The sequence below is a fragment of the Coturnix japonica genome, chromosome 22 (assembly GCF_001577835.2).
Source record: "Coturnix japonica isolate 7356 chromosome 22, Coturnix japonica 2.1, whole genome shotgun sequence".
NCBI classification, from domain to species: Eukaryota; Metazoa; Chordata; class Aves; order Galliformes; family Phasianidae; genus Coturnix; species Coturnix japonica.
The window spans coordinates 2,906,147-2,923,866 of NC_029537.1; the positions used below are offsets into that span (position 1 = coordinate 2,906,147).

The 17,720-nt window shown below is 49.8% G+C and overlaps 1 long non-coding RNA gene across 1 annotated transcript; it reads left to right on the top strand.

The window, feature by feature from the left end:
• The first annotated feature begins 14,652 nt into the window (after window positions 1-14,652).
• Window positions 14,653-16,369, top strand: LOC116654336. The gene is made up of 2 exons (XR_004309510.1): window positions 14,653-14,880; window positions 15,488-16,369. It is a non-coding gene; the product is annotated as an uncharacterized LOC116654336 (long non-coding RNA).
• The last annotated feature ends 1,351 nt before the right edge of the window (window positions 16,370-17,720 follow it).

Genomic DNA, 17,720 nt, shown 5'->3' on the forward strand with positions numbered 1-17,720 from the left:
CCAATACATCATATATGGGCCTATACGATCCCCACCACCCCCAATACATCATATATGGCCCTACACGATCCCCACCACCCCCAATACATCATATACGGGCCTACACGATGCCACTCCATTAACAGATGCCCATGTGCCACCCAAATGGCAGCAGGACTCAGATATACAGAGGTGGATGAGACTCCTTCACCTCCCCACCTCAAGGAAAAAGGAGGCAAAGAGGTAGAACAGCTCAATAAAACCAACAGTATTTCTGGGTATGTTTCATTTGTGCTGCCTCCAGTTGAAAGAGGATAATTCATTAACTTGCTGTCTGTACGGCTGGCTCACTCCTTGCTTTGACTGCATTGCTGCAGCTGATTTTTGGCAGGGAGAGCATATAGGTTTATTGCTTTCTGGGAAAGGTAGGCCAGATCATTCTCCTTGGAAGCAGCGCTGAATTGATTTGTCATTATTCAAGGGATAATTTACCCAAACGGTGTGGGTGGGGATGGCTAAAGGTGCCAGGCCCAGAGCAACAGGGTGCTGTGCAACAGGGCTGCAATGCCCAAAATGCAGATATCCAGCCCTAAAATGGGTTCACCACCTCCTGCCCCTCCATCCCTTGTGTCACTATGGGGCATCTTCAGGGCACCACTTAAATCCTAATCAGAACAACCCAAATCCTCCAAGTTTCAAGCAGTTTTGCTCAACTTGCAGGCTTGTGTCTATTCATTCCCATGTGCTTGGAAGTGTAACAGGTTCCACGTGCTCCACCATCAGTGCCTCCATCCATCAGCACTGCCCAGGGGCAGTCAGCACTGGCAGTCCCAGCTTCATCTCCTGCTCACTTCCATCCATCAGCCTGCTCCGAAAGCTGGTTGAAGGCATCGTGACGCACCCTCTGAATGCAGACAGGGCTGCAGAGCGGAGCCAGAGCTCAGGATGGCCCACAGCACTCAGCCTCATTAGGAACAGCAACAGCATCCGCACTCCTTACCTGTGCATCATGCTGTCACCCGGAGAGGAGCCCACGGACTGGCACATGCACCTAACAGAGATGTTGTTTAGCAGCTTGTCAGCAGCTGTAAATTGGCCAAGGAGCGGAGCCGTTTGCATTCTCCACGGGGCTTGAACTGAGAATTAAACAGTGGCAGCGACTGCAGCTGCTGCCTGATGGAGCAAATCAATTCTCTCCCAGCCTGGGTTCATTGTGGCAGTGGCCACGTAGGACAACATTAGGCAGAATCCTTCAGGGCCAGCAGGAAAAGGCGGTGAGATGTAAGGGCAATTAACCTGAAAGGCCCCCAGAGAACAAAGGAAGGAGGCTGGGGTAGAACTCCGGATCTGAGTTCTCCATCTGTCCGCATGCTGCTTTAATTGATCTGGGAGTCAATCAAAGCAGCAGCTTTTACTCAGCTCAGCTGAACTCAGCGCAAAGCAAGCAAATAGAGGGCAAAAGTGTAGAACCAGACCCTCAGCATCACAGCCAAAGGTTCTGGCATGGGAAACAAACCCATCAGCAGCATCGTGCTCCATGTATGTTGATACCAGGTTTATAAAGGACTTCAAGTACATCTCTGCATCCAATCAGACAGGCAGCATCTGACCACACATCATCATTCCATCACTAACAGCTCTAAGTTGCATCCCAGTGACTCCAGAGCTGCTGTCCCCATGCTGAGGGGCACCCACACAGTGGGTCAGGGGCTTCAGCTCCATCTGACAGCCCCTACGCTGCAGCACAGCTCTCTGCCCTCTCTCCATCCATCCCCGGCAGCTGTTCCCAGGGCCAAAAGTAATTAGGAGGAACGGTTTGTGAGGAGGGCCATCAATAACCCACCTTAACACAGCAACGCGTGGGAGCCGGGCAGCCCGTCATAAGGCAGTGACGGATCACACAGCCAGCAGACCACAGAGAGAGGAGTCCTCAGGCACATTAATCATCCCCAATCCCAGCGTAACCCCAGAGACCTTGCCAAACATTAGCAACACTTGCCTTCATCCCTACCCGCTGCGTCTCGTCTTCCCTTGGCAATTTCTCATCTTTAATTTCCACTTTTTCATCACACCAGCACTCCCACGGTGCCTCCTCAGTGAACCAAAGCAATAGGAGCAGTTGGGAGCATTGCCCATGGGTTGAATCCCACACTATCCTCAGCTCCTCATCCCAACATCACTGGGCTCACCCAGTGCATTCAATGCCCACTGCAATACCCCCAGCCCAGAGCCTGCAGCCTCATTGCATTCGAACCTGTAATTAGTTTGCAGTGGTTGCCTTTTGCTTTGCAACACCTGTTTAGCATGGACGAGGGAAAAGGAGGGAAGTCATAAACATATCTTTAGTTTAGAAGGAAGGCAAACATTAAAAGCCTCTGACCGCCCCTTCCAAAGCCCTGTGGCTTTCTGATTTCTCTTCAGAAGACAATTCTGTTATTGCAACCAGCTCCGGGGAGCTGTTTTCTTCTTGTGAGTAGTGAACATGCAGAGAAATTACACTTCTCCTCAAGAGCTCTTACGTGCATAGAGCTGCTCAGCCAGTGCCCAGCCTGGATGATTAACCCCAGGCCGTGGCTCTCCCATTCACTCCCAGATGCTCTCTGGAGGCATCCGCTCTCCTCCTGCTTTAGGGAAGGGAGCAGATGGAGCTGCTTTCCCTCTGGTTCTTTTCTTTATGGAAAGGTCAGCTCTAGCACTGCTATCACCATACAAGGGTGCTGATGGGGAGGGGGTGGGGGGTGTTGGAGTTGTGAGGCTTTCACAAAAGAAGCCATTTCTCCACCTCGCTCCCTAATTGGGAAAGGAAAGAACACAGCTAACAACCTGCAAGTGATGATTCCCATTGTATGGGTCTCAAGGAACCAAGCTGGGGGGAAAAGCAGCATGATCTATAAGTGATTGTGCCTGATGCCTGCAGGTCCCAGGGGATGCTTGATAGGGACAAGCATTCATCCACCTGCACAGGATGCTTCTGCCCAAAGTTCTATCAGACCCCTCAGGCAAAAGCCAACCCCAAACCAGCACACAGCCATGCCCTCTGCAACCCACATAGAATCATATAGAATTACCCAGGTTGGAAAAGACCTTGTAGATCATCAAGTCCAACCACAGCCTAACCAGTACCCTAAACATCCACATCCCCATCACTGCAGGGAACAAACACAGCACAGCCTCACATCTGGGAGGCCTCAAGGCAATGAGGACCCTTATAATAACAGTGGTTACCGCAAGATGAAAGGTTGTGTAGCTAATATCACAGGTCTGCTTTTACTCCTGCACCACCGCCCCCTTCCTGCATCCAGAGCTGCTCACGTTGCTCCCTGCCTTGCTGGGAAGCATAAGGTTTAGAGATTATGATGGGGGCTAATTCCTTCCCAGAGGAAACATGCGCCTGGCTGAAAATAAACATCCCATCAGCAGCAGATAGAAGCCTGTATCCTGCAATGCGATTCCTATCAGGCTTAATCTCATTCCTCAGGCACCAAACAGTTCATATGCCTCCTCCCCTTTAGAGGATGTCTGCAAAGTGCTACGCAGCTCTGCCTTTGCTTTTCAGCACAGAGAAGGCTTCTGGGGAGCCCATAAGCTCTAAGCAGTGCTGTGGGTCAGGGGATGGTTCAAACCCTGGTACAAACCCTGGACTGTCCAGAAAAGTTTGAAGTGATGGATATTCAGTCCCAGATGCTCTGTGCTTTGCTTCCAACGTGGGCACAGGGAACATTCTTTTACCATTACTGGTTGACAAAGATTAGGCAGCATTAAAGGGGATAACTTGTCAGAGCAAGACTTGGAAGCCTGGATTAGCACCAGAAGGTTATCTCCTCTTAGGGCTGGCATGAGAGGAACAATTAGATCATTAGCCAGCCTTCCTAATTGTGCTGTGATGAAAATAACACCGGTGCCTGATGCCTCCTGAGCATCAGCCGCAGGGGACAGCTCAGTTCTACCTCCTGGAGCACAGAGCAGTTCACATCACAGCAGCTCATATCACAGCAGCTCATATCCATCCCAAGAGTTGTCCTCAAAGGCAGAGAGTTTGAGGAAGGAAGCGTTTCTTTTGTTGCTGCTACAACATTTGGTTCCCATCTTCTCTTTTCAGGTGCTCCGAAGATTGATTTTGCATCATCTGTCTCTCACTCTCTGGCCTGATAATACCACGGCACAAGCAACAGAAAGGTTACAGCATGCTCAATAGGGAACACCATTAGGGAGTGGGATGTGACAGCTGCTGCCTGCAGCTGCTCCCCACCACCAGAGCATCTGAAACAGCAAAGCCACAACACGATACAAGTTCCGGGACTTGGAGCAATACAGTGCAAGCAAACAGCTCCTGCAAATCCTGCTCCTTGCTTTCCTGCCTTGGGCAGAACTGCAAGAGGTACAAGGCAAGGGTGTGCTTATGATATTTAAATGAAGAACTGGGACTTGCAAGCCATGCCAACCTTGGGTGGGCATTAATAAGGACACAATTGGTATCTCCTGCCTAAAGCTGCTGTGAAAGCTGGTGGTATTTCAGCTCAGTGCTCAGCACCATCCAAGTGATGGAGTGATGCAGGAGGGCTGTACCTCACCCCATCTTCTGCACACCCAGTAAAGAAACCACCTGAAGCAATAACTGAAGCAGCCACAAACCCCCAAATGCAACATCCCAAAACCTCCCTCTGAGTACACCCAGAACGATTCATCAGTCAAACTAAACCACTCCCTTTTAAATCCTCCCCAGATCCACTCATCCTCCAGCTGAGCGCTCCGGGCTTTGGGGAGGGATAAGAGACATCATCCCAAAACACGGCTGTGAAGGGGATTTGGGCATTGAGCCTCTCGGGGCTGAGCTGAACGATCCCACCCTGAGCTCCATCCTGTGCCTGCACAGCTCTGGCTCTGCACGTCTGACTCGTGCCATCTAGCGCTGCCAGCGGGGCGATACACGGGGAGGGTCGCGACATCGGGATGAGGCTGGGAGGCAGAAACCAATGAGGGGCACAAGGGGGTCAGACAGAGAGCAGAGGTCAGAGGAAAAGAGGCTTTGAGCCGCCGTGTTGTGCGTGGGATGGAGAATAAGGGCTCTTTCTCCGTTGTCTGCTCGGTGCAGGATGCGGCTATGGGGATGAGCAGCCCCAACGATCTGCCCCTGACCCCTGTTTGATGCAGGGGCACAATTTGAGCCTGGAGGAAAAGCAGCCACCAACCACCCCAGGCTCATCACCACCAGGAGCCCCTACACAGGGCTGATACACCACAGGGGTTAGAAATCTGGGGCAGGGAGACCCCCAGCTGCACCTCATCCATCCCTCTGTGCACCCACATAGGAACAGCCTTATCACCACAAATGGGAAGGGCTGCACTCATCCATCCATCCCCAGGCTGTTTGCTCACCCATCCACCCCACGACCACCTGGACACCCCCTGCCCACATATCCATCAGTCATTCAGTTGCAATGAGTTACCCAGACTTGTGTCAGCCAGCAGCTCACCTCAAAACTCCCCCCCTAAACCTCTCAGCTATTTAAAAGTCATAAGATTAGGTCAGAAGGGAACTCTGTAGACCATCAAGTCCACCCTGTCTGCTTCAGAAGGTTCCCTATAGGAGACTACCCCTTTTGGGATGCTCAGCTCCTTCCCCACTGGCAGGTTGGCAGAGCTTTCCTCCCAATGCTTCCACTGCAAGCAAAACTATTAAGCAAATTTGTTATTGACTGTTTCATATTAGGCTACTTTCCCCCCCCTCCCAGTACTTTCATAGCAACACAACTAATAAAAATGCACTTTCTGGATTTATGGGTTCGTAAAAGTGCTTTTGTGTACCTCGGGGAATCAGGGGATTAGAGCCGTATTAAACATCTCCAGTGAAAGTGCCACTCAGGTGAAAAAGGGGGGAATTCAAGGGCAAGGAACAAGTGAGAGCAAACGCGGCGAAAAATATGGTTTTAATATATTATCTAAAGAATAAAAAGCTCATAAAAAGTTATCACCAGGAGGGAGGAATTCATAATACCACCGGCTTGTGGGCTCTGCCTGAGAGCTGCCTTGGAGATGAGAGCCATTAAGGGAAAGGGGGGCACCAATGCGCTCCAACCTGGATGGAAAGGGACCACAGACATTCCCCCCCTCCTCAAAATGAAGGTCCAATGGAAGCAGAAGTGTCCCCCATGGAGGCAGAGGGTCGTGGGGGGCAGAGAGGGGACCCAGCACAGCAGCAACCCATTGCTGTGGGTACCACTGGGCACCAGGCTCAGCTGCAGCCTGTTGGAAGTCAGTGTGCCATCTCACCTGCCACCCAAGGCCTTGAGTTTTACAAGGGGAAATTCTCATTCCAGATATTTAAAGACTCCTTTCCCCTTCTCCACCCTGCCTGAAAATGCAAATAAAATAAATGTAGAAATGAAAAAAAAAAAAAAGCCTTTGAGGATGTGGTTAAAAGCATCTTTTTCCACCAAGCAATCGTTTTCACAGGAAAAAAAAAACATCGCTGCTGACATATCATCATTGAAGCCTTTGATTTCAGCCCAACTGCTTTTCCATTCCAGTTTAAGAAATTCCAAGCTCTGCCCCCATAGGTGATCTCATCATCAATTCAGGGGAGATAGCTGGGATTTGCTGATATGAGAGCAGAATCTACAGCGCTCACTAGAAAGTGCTTCAGGATCTGTTACCACCTATTAATTTCCTTTATCTTCCAGCCAGATTTCACACCATTCCCTATTTGCTTTTCCACCTATTTACCTGTCCTTTTCAGGATTGAACCAACTACAGCTGACAGCCCTATGCCCACCTCTGGCATGAAGGTCGGCTCCTATGCTGCATTTCCTCCTCCCTTCCCTTTGGCAAAGAGCCCTGGGAGGAAGCTGCCCACAGAAAACAACTTGATTTACTCCCAGACATCTGAATAGAGGGATATACATCGCCGTAATTAATCCTCCGGGGGCACTAATGGCATCGGCAGCACTCCGCTGGCATAAGTCAGTTGCTACTAAACAGCCTGTGTTATCTAACAAATGCATTGCAAACCCAGTAAACATCCCTCGTGATGAGCACCACTAAACTGACTGTAAATCTGCCCCCACCTCTCAGCACATACAGACACATGCACAGGAGCACAAGCGGAGCATCCCTCCTCCCTGCACCCATTGCTTTAACCAGAACTGGCATTTTTTCCTCCTCATTTCAGCATCCAGGAAGGTGATGATTTTGATGCTACCACTATAAACTCCTTTGGGCAGGGCACATCTCTGGCTACTTATCCCCCAAATCCCATTATTAGAACAAAATCCCCTCCGCTACACCCAGTGGCAATGCACCCCCATCCCCAAACTGATGCTTAAGAGGAATCTATGCTCCTTTTCCCTATGAATCCTTGAATTCTTCCTTCCTGAGGTCACACTGCTTTGCTGCTGGGATGTTTCCCAGCCCACTGAGCAACCAGCAGTGATGTGAGCACTGTTCCAGCCCCTATGAACCGCCACCCACCCAAACACCTGCACACAGCTGGCAGCTCTCAGCTCTCCAGCAGAGCCCCTTTACAAATCTCAGCTGGGCATTTCCCTTCTCCTCCACCTGCGCTATCACAGCGCTGCAAAGGACGTCCCGCTGAGCAGCACAATCTCCCTCTGAGCCACATCTCATGGACTCATGGGGATAGAGAAAATTCCCTTATTCTGCTTCAGAAATAAGACAAAAGCCCACGTTGTTCTTAGACCCCACGATGCAATAATAACAGGCTCTCTGATGACAAAAAAGAGGAAGAGAGAACCACATGAAACAGCAGGCGAGAAGCATCCCATCTCAGCCCCGTTAATTCCGCTTATGACAGCCCTATCATCCCCATCACAACAAGATGAACGATAGGACACATTGGGAAATATTATCTTCCTCTTGCAGAAAGACAGCGTGAGTCCCAGAGGCATTTAAGTCATCCATTACCCCCCACACCCCCCAAATAAAAGAGAAGAATCTAATGCAGGATTAGTGAGAAGCTCTTCCCAGAGCCACCGCTGCATCCAGCTCCCCCGCAGCACATGGCCACAGCTCCATGGATATACTGGAGCAGGCAGTGGGCTGCGACAGCCACCCACAAGGCTGCTGTCAAGTAACATCACGCATCTTCCCATTTTCCCAACTGTATGTTAAGAAAAGTCCCTGTTTGGCCCATGGCAATAACCAGATTGTGCAGTGGGAGCCATCTCCCTTCCATCGCTTCTAAGATGGGAGTTTCTTAAAGCTGAGCTCTCTAGATCTGGAAATGCCTTGTGTTCATGTACAGCCTTGATGTGGTGGATTGGGATAAAGAATAATTCCAGGTGGTGCAAGGCTCTGCTGTGTGAATATATAGCATCCAAGCTCTTGCCTTCCTCAATGCAAGCACTGGAGGTCAAAGGGAAGGGAAGAGCTCTAGCAGATGTATCACAGCTATAGATTATGTTGAGACCATCAGCTGTTGGAAACAGGGATCTATTTCAATAGCACCACGCTGTTTTACACCTCAGACATGTCAGTTACACATGCACACAGCATAAACGGTGGATTAAAAATCACTAGGGTATTGATTTTCATGTTCCAGGCCATAAAAACCATCTGGGATGGGAATTAATATCTCCCAGCCGCACTGATGTCAGTGTATAGAGGACAGAGCAGGGCTTGCCCCAGCCCTGGGCACTGATGGGCAGCATTCCTAAGCAATGCTATGATATGGAGCAGCCACCAAATGGCTGCAAACTTGGGGAGGGAACACTCAGATTGAAGTTAAAGACACTTCAGTTAGGGGGGAATCTGGGTAGCAATGTGTGTTTTAAGTGCAGGTCTGAAGTGCTGCCTCTCCAGATGGAGTTTCCTTGCATTGCCAGCTAGAAGGGTTTGGCTGAGCTTTATTTTAACTAACAGCAAACTTGCTTGCAAGCAAGTTGCCTGTTGCAAAGCATGCAGCACCTCCTGCAGCACAGGACAAAGCTTGCAGCACTGATGCAAGCACCACGCACACCCGATCCATGCACAGCAAGCAGCCACTTCGCTTGAGAAACACATTCTCTGTTGATTTTCTTCCTTTTTTTTCATAAGCAGGAACTTAATTACAAGTCTTGAAAGCCTTTGTGAGCGCTAAACTCCCATTCCCGTTAATAGAAGCAGAGTCGGAGGTATTTGGATAACAGTAAGGAGAGGAGAGCTGGGAAGTCCCAGACACTGCAGATAAAGACAAGGGGAGCATCCTCTGTACCCAGCAGGGAACTTTCCTGCCTCTTTCAGACAGGACTCTGCCTTTGGGAGCTCCATTTGTGGCTTCACAGACAGAAGCAGAGGCTCCACTTATCGCTCCAGGATTAAAAGAGCTCTATTGCCTCCTGGAGACAGTGGAACAGTTTCTAAGTACGACTGGTTCCCTATGTCACATCACCCTTCTGCTTCAAAACAGGCACCCACCCAGATGCCAAACACGTGGATTGCAAAGGAGAGGGGCTGCAGAGCCCAAAACGCAACCCCGAGATATTAATACAAGGAATCGCTCGCTGATAAAACTTTCATTATTTCCATGTTATTGTAATTTCATGCAAACTTCTCCTCGCTGACTGCCACTACACTCGTTCAGAGCTGGATCTGCCCCCCAGCAACACTAATAATGGCTTCCGGATCATTTTTATTCATTTTGTGTGTTTCACTCACAGTACTTCATGTGACTTATGTATCCCCTGAAGCTCATATTTCTCTTTGAATTGCAGGGCAAGCCGTGGGTTTTAACATTCTGACTGCACACGCATTCTCCTCTCCCTCAAAATGAAAGATCATTTGAACTCTGAATTGCATTAGCATGACATTTTTCTACTAAATTACCCTAGCTGAAAAGCAGCCGCCCCCTTTTAACTCTGTTACACCAGCATCTAAACACTGGGGGCAACGCATAGAGGGAGGGAAGAGGTCTGAGACACTGGGGAAAGGTTTGGCATCCTCACCCCAAGAGAACCACAGACCAATTGTGAGCCTTCCAGATCCCAGACTTTGCTTGATCCTTGTCCAGGATGGACCTAGAGCACTGAGGTCTGAGCATCACTCACTGATTAGCAGCTCCATACAGCTGGGATGGCTTATGACAGCTGCATGGCTCCTATAGACCTCAAATACCCCTCAGGTGTCCTCCTGCCCCTGCTGGGTAGTAAATTACAAGCACCACCAACACATTGAGACTCAACACTAAATGCCCACAGCTCTTGGGTGGTAGGATACCAAGTCCTGCTCAGAGACCTCTACATACATAGGAACCAGGACAAGAGGTACACGATCCAACCCATACCATAAGTTGCACTCATTCAAGACAACCACATGACATCAACTATTGATCACCAATACAGTGGGCACCTCTGTTGGCTCACACTGCTCTACCTCCATCCTTCAGTGGTTGGATGCAGTGACACAAGCACTTGACCATCACATTTGGCATGAGGAGACATCTCCACATCCACGCTGCCTCCTTTCAGGTGGAGCTTTGCAGACCTCTGCCTCTCACATTTACAGGCAGTGCATTACCATCTGAAGAGGAATTTAAAGACTATTAGTCAGGGAACACAGGAGATAGTAACTATAGCAATGCATCAATCACAGCATGGTAATTACACACCACTGAGTTGCCTGTAAAAGCTGGTCTACCTGGCAGAAAATGGCAGTAATCAGCCTATTGGCAGCAGACAATACAGCATCATTTGTAATTCTTACGGCTGCATGTTCCTCATTTCACAGGGGTTGGATGCTAATCAATGAGTTGCCATAGCTACCCGACATCCCCAGCCATCAATACACAATGAGATGCAAGGAAATTAGAGGGGCTTTGAGTCACTGCTTGCTGGGGCACCTGGCTGGCTGCAAGCTCCCCTCTGAGCCATGCACACAGGTTGGCAGCTCAAAGTTTAGACAGATGGATGAACCCTGGTCCTGGCTGCTACATAGTGAGCACAGCAGCAAGAAGCCAACTGAGAACAGCACAACTAATGCCCAGTGGAGAGGTTCCCTAGAGGAGAGCATGGGGGTAGCAAAGACACTGAGAGCACAAAGCATGGCCTTCAACTTGCATGTACAGACACGTTAGAGCTGAAAAAATCAAAGAATAGGGAATAAATGGTGTTCTGAAGGTCTCATAAAGAACAACAGCAGCAGGCAGCCCACAGCCTTTGTAACGCAATGCAAAGCACAGCAGCAATAGCAAAGTAGCAAGGCCCCAGGTTGCAACAAGTGAGGATTTGTTCAAATGCAAAAACCGTGGGTATTAAAACAAAGGAAAGAAGCTGCTTACCTTTCAGAAGGCCTCAGGTACACAAGGAGCTCCAGCAAGATCCTCTCACCTCCACTTCCAACCCTTAAATGAGGGCTGGGAAGGGGTGGATCCTGGCTCCAGCCCTTTGGGTCACTCAGTGCATTGCATTGCACACAGCTGAGCTCCTTTGGGTTGGCCTTGCTTTCCCACCAGGTGCTCCATCACTGCTTCAAGCCATGATTTAGCATTGCTGCTCCAGCCTTGCTCAGGTCAAAAGTAAAACCTACCCCAGCATCACAGGTGTTTCATTGCAAGCAGGCTCATATTCCCAGGAATAGCGATGCATTTGGCTAATAACCTAATTACTTTAATACACAGCAGTATTACAAAGAAAGAAAATGTCAACTTGGACATGTTTGCAACATTCAAGCCTAGTTATGAATCAATTTCCCAGACTGTTCTCATTAAAGTAATTAAATTACCTGTTGCGTGCTGGAATCTCTTGGGAAAACATGACTGTATTTGCTCAGGGGGGTTTGGAGGTGGGACTGCAGCAACAACACGTGTCCAGGGCAGCTCCTGCTCCAGCATTAGGAGAGCACGGAGCAACCCAAAGCAGTTTGCAGACATTAAGTGCTATTTCCCTCTGCTGTGGTTTTAGGATTGATGCTCTCCTCATCTACATGGAAGGACGAGATGCACGAAGCTCCTGGCCACCACGAGAAAAGCAAGCAGGGCTCTTGTTGCTTTATCACCCTCCCAGCCCAACTATTCACATGCAAAATGCATGAGAGCTCCATCTATTAGCGCTGAGGCTCTGGGCAGCCTTTTGGCACCGGTGTGCACTAACAGGGAGCAAACAGATCTCGGTATGTACGAGGAATAGGACCACAATAGCCACTCAATTGAGTGGAATAGACACTCAAGGCTTTGGCCACCCTCATCTCCCAGCCAACCCCTCCCCATTGTGCTATGAATGAGGGTTTGGCTTCTACAGATCCACTCAGGATGCTCAGAGTTAGAAAAGGACTTTCTTCTCTCCCTCCACCCATATGGAAATGTAGGTCCCAGACCTTGAAAACCCTACAGAAACCAAAGCAAAATGGAACATCACGGATGCTTGGGGTCCAGGCTCGTGCTCTCACAGCACTTTGTTGCTTTTCTCTTTGGAATGAAGCACTTTTCCCTGCCTCAATCACTTCTCCTCCTGTCCCTCCCCCTCCAGGATCGCCCCATATTGTCATAGCGCACCGTCCCTCCCACATCTGGGACAGGAAGCGACTTTTTCCTCGTTATTACAACTTCTTTTTGTTGCTGTTCTTTGAGAGGGAGAATTAAAGCGGTTGGCACCGGGGGACGTTTGCAAACAGCACCAGCAGCCTCTTGTGGGCACGGTGGGTCCTGCAGCCCGGAGCTTTGGGATGGTGAGGAGCTGTTTGCTCTCAGAAAAGGCAATGCAACAATGCAACCCAGATCTGATTAGCAAACTAACAAAATCAACCAGGAATGACCTGATGAAATCACCTTGTGACTAAGCAATTAAGCCAACGAGCTCCATCCCCACTCTATTGCCGCAGCTGAGCGCTGATTTAAGCCACTCAGTGCTGATAAGCCAGGCTGTCTTCTCAGCGATCCTATTTTCTCCTCTGGTGTCTCTGTTGCAGCACAGCACAGCCAAGATGTTATCTCACAGCAAAGGGCTGCTGAAACCAGAAGCAGCTCAGCCGGCTCCCAGCTCACCTGGGACTTAACTCAGAGCACTGCCTTTAATTTGCTTCCACTTATTAAGCAGAGATACAGGAAGAGATGGCCCACAAGTGCATTAAGGACCAAGTAGATGTGAAAGGGGGGTAAAATAGCTTGCTAAGAAGATCTAGATCCAAGGAGTGGGCCAAAAAAAACCACGCTTTTCTGGGGCATCACCCAATTCTGCAGAATTTCACCCATTGCTGCTGTGTAGTGCTGGTCAGCTGCTGCCTCCCCATCCAGGCTTGGTGCCAATCAGCCTGGAGCTGATTCAAACTGTTCTGGAGTGAAAGCAGAGAGGAATGCTGCTTTGGGTCTTGCCCTGATTTAGCGAAACCAGTTTGTATTGGTGTTTATGCAGAGCCTGCTCTGATAAATCTCCAGATTACCACCCGTGTTTATAAGTGTTTTAAATTGGTTTAAGGGATTCTGCTGTGCAACGGTGGAGCTGGAGCAGTAATTCACACCGGGGACAAACAAATAGACAAGTGCTGGAGGAGGGCTCTAATCACTCAAGCTGACTTCAGGTGTGCTGCTCACCTCAACATTGGGGGGGTTCTCATCCTGAATCCCTTTCAGCCCAGTTTAAGCATCCTATATTAGAGCTGGGATAAAAGCTCGTTATAAACACTCTTCTCAAAGCCCAGCTGCAATGCTCCCTGTTTTCTGTGCACTTGCAGTGGGTGCACCACAAGGGGAGACAACCCAGCATCCCCCAACCCAAAACTCAGCATTCTGTTTTAGAGCTGAACAGCCTCATCCCCATCTAATACTGCTCTCCCCCCCCCAACCCCAGCCATCCTCTTGTAGAGGGACCATGTCCTCCATCAGCTGCTCCCATCTTGTCTCTGTGAGGTGCTGAGCTGCAGGAACCACAGCCCTGGCACCCCATAAAAGCAAGCAGAGAGACGCATGTGATCATTATGCAAAGGACTCGCTCCTTTATGGGATTTGGATTATGGTTTGTAACAGACAGAGCTTAACAGCAGAACGCATTTGGTTTTATGGGCGCCATAAAGACGAGCGGCCTCGCACCTGGGAGAGAGCCAAACAAACTGGGTAGAAGCAACAGGAGGGTATTGCAGGGCCAGGAAAACCCAAAAGCAAGGAACCCAAAGCTCACATCCCAAAGCCATTGTCCCAAAGCCAAAGGTCCCAAAGCAAGGATCCAAAAGCCAAGGGTCCCAATGCCAAGGGTCATACCCAAAGCCTAGTGCTGCAGGAGCTCTGCAAGGAGCACTCCCCAGGTGTCTGTAAGTCTAGAGGGCTGAGCAGGAGGGTGACAGGGTGTCAGGCCCAGCTGCAAATCTCTTTTCTTGTGGTAATCATCAATGCTCCCACTGCCGTGAAAATCAAATTACGCGGTGCAGAGATAAGGGTCAGTCCCACACCGAGGGAGGAAGGGGTGGTGGGGTGAGGGTGTGTGGCAGCTGCTTATCACAGGGACGCAGCAAGGATGGAAAATACAAGCGGAGCAGCTGGGGGTGAGGTGACTTTTGCATTGCTTGTTGGGAAAAGGAAAAAGACCTGGGGATGATCAGTATCTCATTGCCACGCTCGAGCTCTTTTGCTCCCTCCAAGATAAACGTTACCCTCAGCCCGTCCTCAATCCCAGCCTTGTCCCTCCTCCCCTTGGCCTGGAAAGAGTTTGATAAATATTTAAGCAAAATGCTTCCAGAGCAATGCATGTTACGACACCAAGCACCGAAACCACAATGCACAGGGACTGCACTGCGCTGCTCCGCTTGCACAGATGCCCTTTGCAGCCAATCTGTCCTCAGCTGGGCCGATCATTACTGCTTTGCCTTGGGAATTTTTAATTGAAACAGCCCCTTGGAAAAACAGCCCATATGTCTGCTGCTCCGGAGAGCAGCCGGCTGCTGGCAGGAGCTGCTCAGTGATACCCCGTGGGAGAAGTCAGCTCCGTGAGTAGGATTTGCAAACACAACACCACGCTGTGCCACGCTGCTGCCTGGCAGCCCCGACCTCGCTGTAGCTGCTCTCATCCTCATTCCCTGGAGAAAATAGGAAACAAACCCAAACAACACCTCCCTTCTCGTTTCCTTCCCTCTGTCTCCTGGAGACGGCCCGTGCAGCCCTTGGTGCTTTTAGGATGGAGCAAAGGAGCATGGAGTTGCTCTCCCTTTATTCTCCTTTTATTCCCTTTGCTCCCATCCCCAGTGCCTGTGATTGCACAGAACTCTGCTCCCCACAAAGCCCTCAGCGCAAGCAGAGCATCCTCTGATCAGAGGAAATCTGCTTGGAAAAGGCACAGGGAGCCCCAGAGCCACACTCTGAAGGGAGATGTAACCACGTTTTCCTCCTCAAAGCTCCAGGATGAATTATTTAGACCAGCAGCACAGCAGCTCTGCTGAATTATTGAGGGGGATTTGGGTTTGGAGGCTGATGAAGCAGAAGCAAACAGAGCTGAGCACTGAATAGTCCCGAGAGGAAGCTGGGTCCTTTTTATCTTATTATTCACCCCATACTCAGTACAAAACCTTGAGAGCTAGAAACTTTGTTTGCTTTCAGAGCCCCCGCAGTGAAATGGTGCTTAGGAGGAATCCCTGTTGCATGAGACCTGGGCTGGGAAAGCAGGACGTGGCGGTGTGACTGGCGCAGCTCATCAGATGAACACCACAGATCAATAATGAGAGCCACACAATAACATATCACTGTTTTGCAACATTGCCGGGCAGGGAGAAGCTGCTTTGTTTAACTGCAAAAGCAAACTTTGCTTTGAGGCTCTGGGGACGTGGTCTGGGCTTGTCTCTGTTTTAGCATCAAGCAAAGGAAGAGGCTGCGAAGCGACCGAGGAGATGAGAAATGGATGAGCTCTTATCATTAATTTTAATGGGAAAGGAGCGGATGAATCCCAGAAGTGGGAGAGGAAATTTCAAGCTGCCTTTACGAGCTCTGGTGTGATACCATTTTCTCATGACCTTTGGTCTGTTTGTTACTGCTAAACTGCCTGGGAGCGAAACCCTCGAGCACAGTGCAATGGGATCGGGGTCTGAATGGGGCTGGGGTTGAATCTCAGCCTTCATCTCCCCCACTGAGACCACTGCTGGGCTGGGAGAGCCGTGCCAAGCTCAGTGCTCAGCACAGCTTCCATTGGGAGGGCTGAGCGTGGTCCTTGCCCTTCCTGTGCTGCCCAGGTTGCTGCTCAAAAAGCACAAAATAAAGTCCCATGTGGGTTCGGTTCCTTTTCCCATCCCTGTTTCCAGTATTGCTTCCTGGGTCTGTAGGGAGAAAAGCCATTAAATACACCTACTCCTTGCTTTTAGTGCTGACCTTATTCTCTTGTAATTTCCTTCAATTGGCACGAGCTTTTATATTATATTATACCCAATTTCAATGGATTTGTAAATAATCTGTTAGCAAAAAATAAAAGAGAAGAGCAATCTCCACTTTATGATTACTTGCTTATCTTTCAAGCTATATACAAAGGAAATAGGATTCGTTTTCAATCTACGGAACCACTTAGAGCTGTGCCAGGGCAAGTATGCGGGAGGGTGATCAGCAGCATCTGCCCAAGCAGTGGATGGGAGTGCCAATGAGTCCTGCAATAATCCATGCAATGAGTCCTGCAGTGATCCATGCAATGAGCCCTGCAATGATCTATGCAGTGAGCCCTACAATGAGCCCTGCAATGATCCATGCAATGAGCCCTGCAGTAAGCCCTGCAATGATCCATGCAATGAGCCCTGCAGTAAGCCCTGCAGTGATCCATGCAATGAGTCCTGCAATGATCCATGCAATGAGTCCTGCAGTGATCCATGCAGTGAGCCCTGCAATGAGTCCTGCAATGATCCATGCAGTGAGCCCTGCAGTGATCCATGCAATGAGCCCTGCAATAAACCCTGCTCCACAAGTGCCCTTTGCTGCTCTTCCCTGGGCTGCTTCATGCTGGGAAACCTTCCATGTGGCTGAGAGGTGAGGCAGACCCACAGGTCAGACTCGTTTGAGGGCACAGCAGTCAGTACAAGTGCTGGCTTGTGCAGGACGGATGGGTCAGGGAGGGCAATTTACAGCCAGGATGAGCTGCTGCCAATGGGGCTGCCATGCTTGGGGGACAGGGAGATGACACAGCATCCCCCCCTCCATGATAAGGGCTGCACACTGAGCTCCATCGCTGCACAATCAAGTCAGGACGATTGCTGTAAAGCTTGCAGACACAACCGCTGCCCCATCTGGTACAGATAACTTCTTGGCTTTGCTGCCTTGTTTTGTTATGACTTACTGTAGAAACACGAAGCCCCGTTTCGAACGAAAATGAACCGTAATTCTTTTTTATGCCTTTTTTCCCCTTGACTGAAACCCTGTTAAATCGTTCCTCCGCACTCACGGGAATACACTTCTCTTCTTCTCTTTCTTCTCTGTCTCCTTCTCCTTCTTTCTTCTTCCTCTCTCCAATTTCTCGCTCCTAAAATAGCAAATTCCAGCTGACTGCTTTCAAGGCAATGAGGCGCCCGCGGGATTGTGGGAGCGTTGCTCAAATCAGCAGAGAAACTAACGAAGCTGCCAGGAAACAATATTAACACACACAAAAAAAGATTGGGGGGGGGGGGGGGGGAGCACTTCACTTTCCCAGCCTGCCTTGCATCTTCAAAGCGCTTCATGAGAACAAAAGAAGTGTTTTTTTTTCATCTCAGAAGTTGGGGGGGGGGGGGGGGGGGAGGAGGTGGATCTCATCTGCCATAAATCAAAGCGCTGCGGTCTGAGCGGAGCTGAGCCCTCATTGCTGCTCTGCTCCACCCCAATG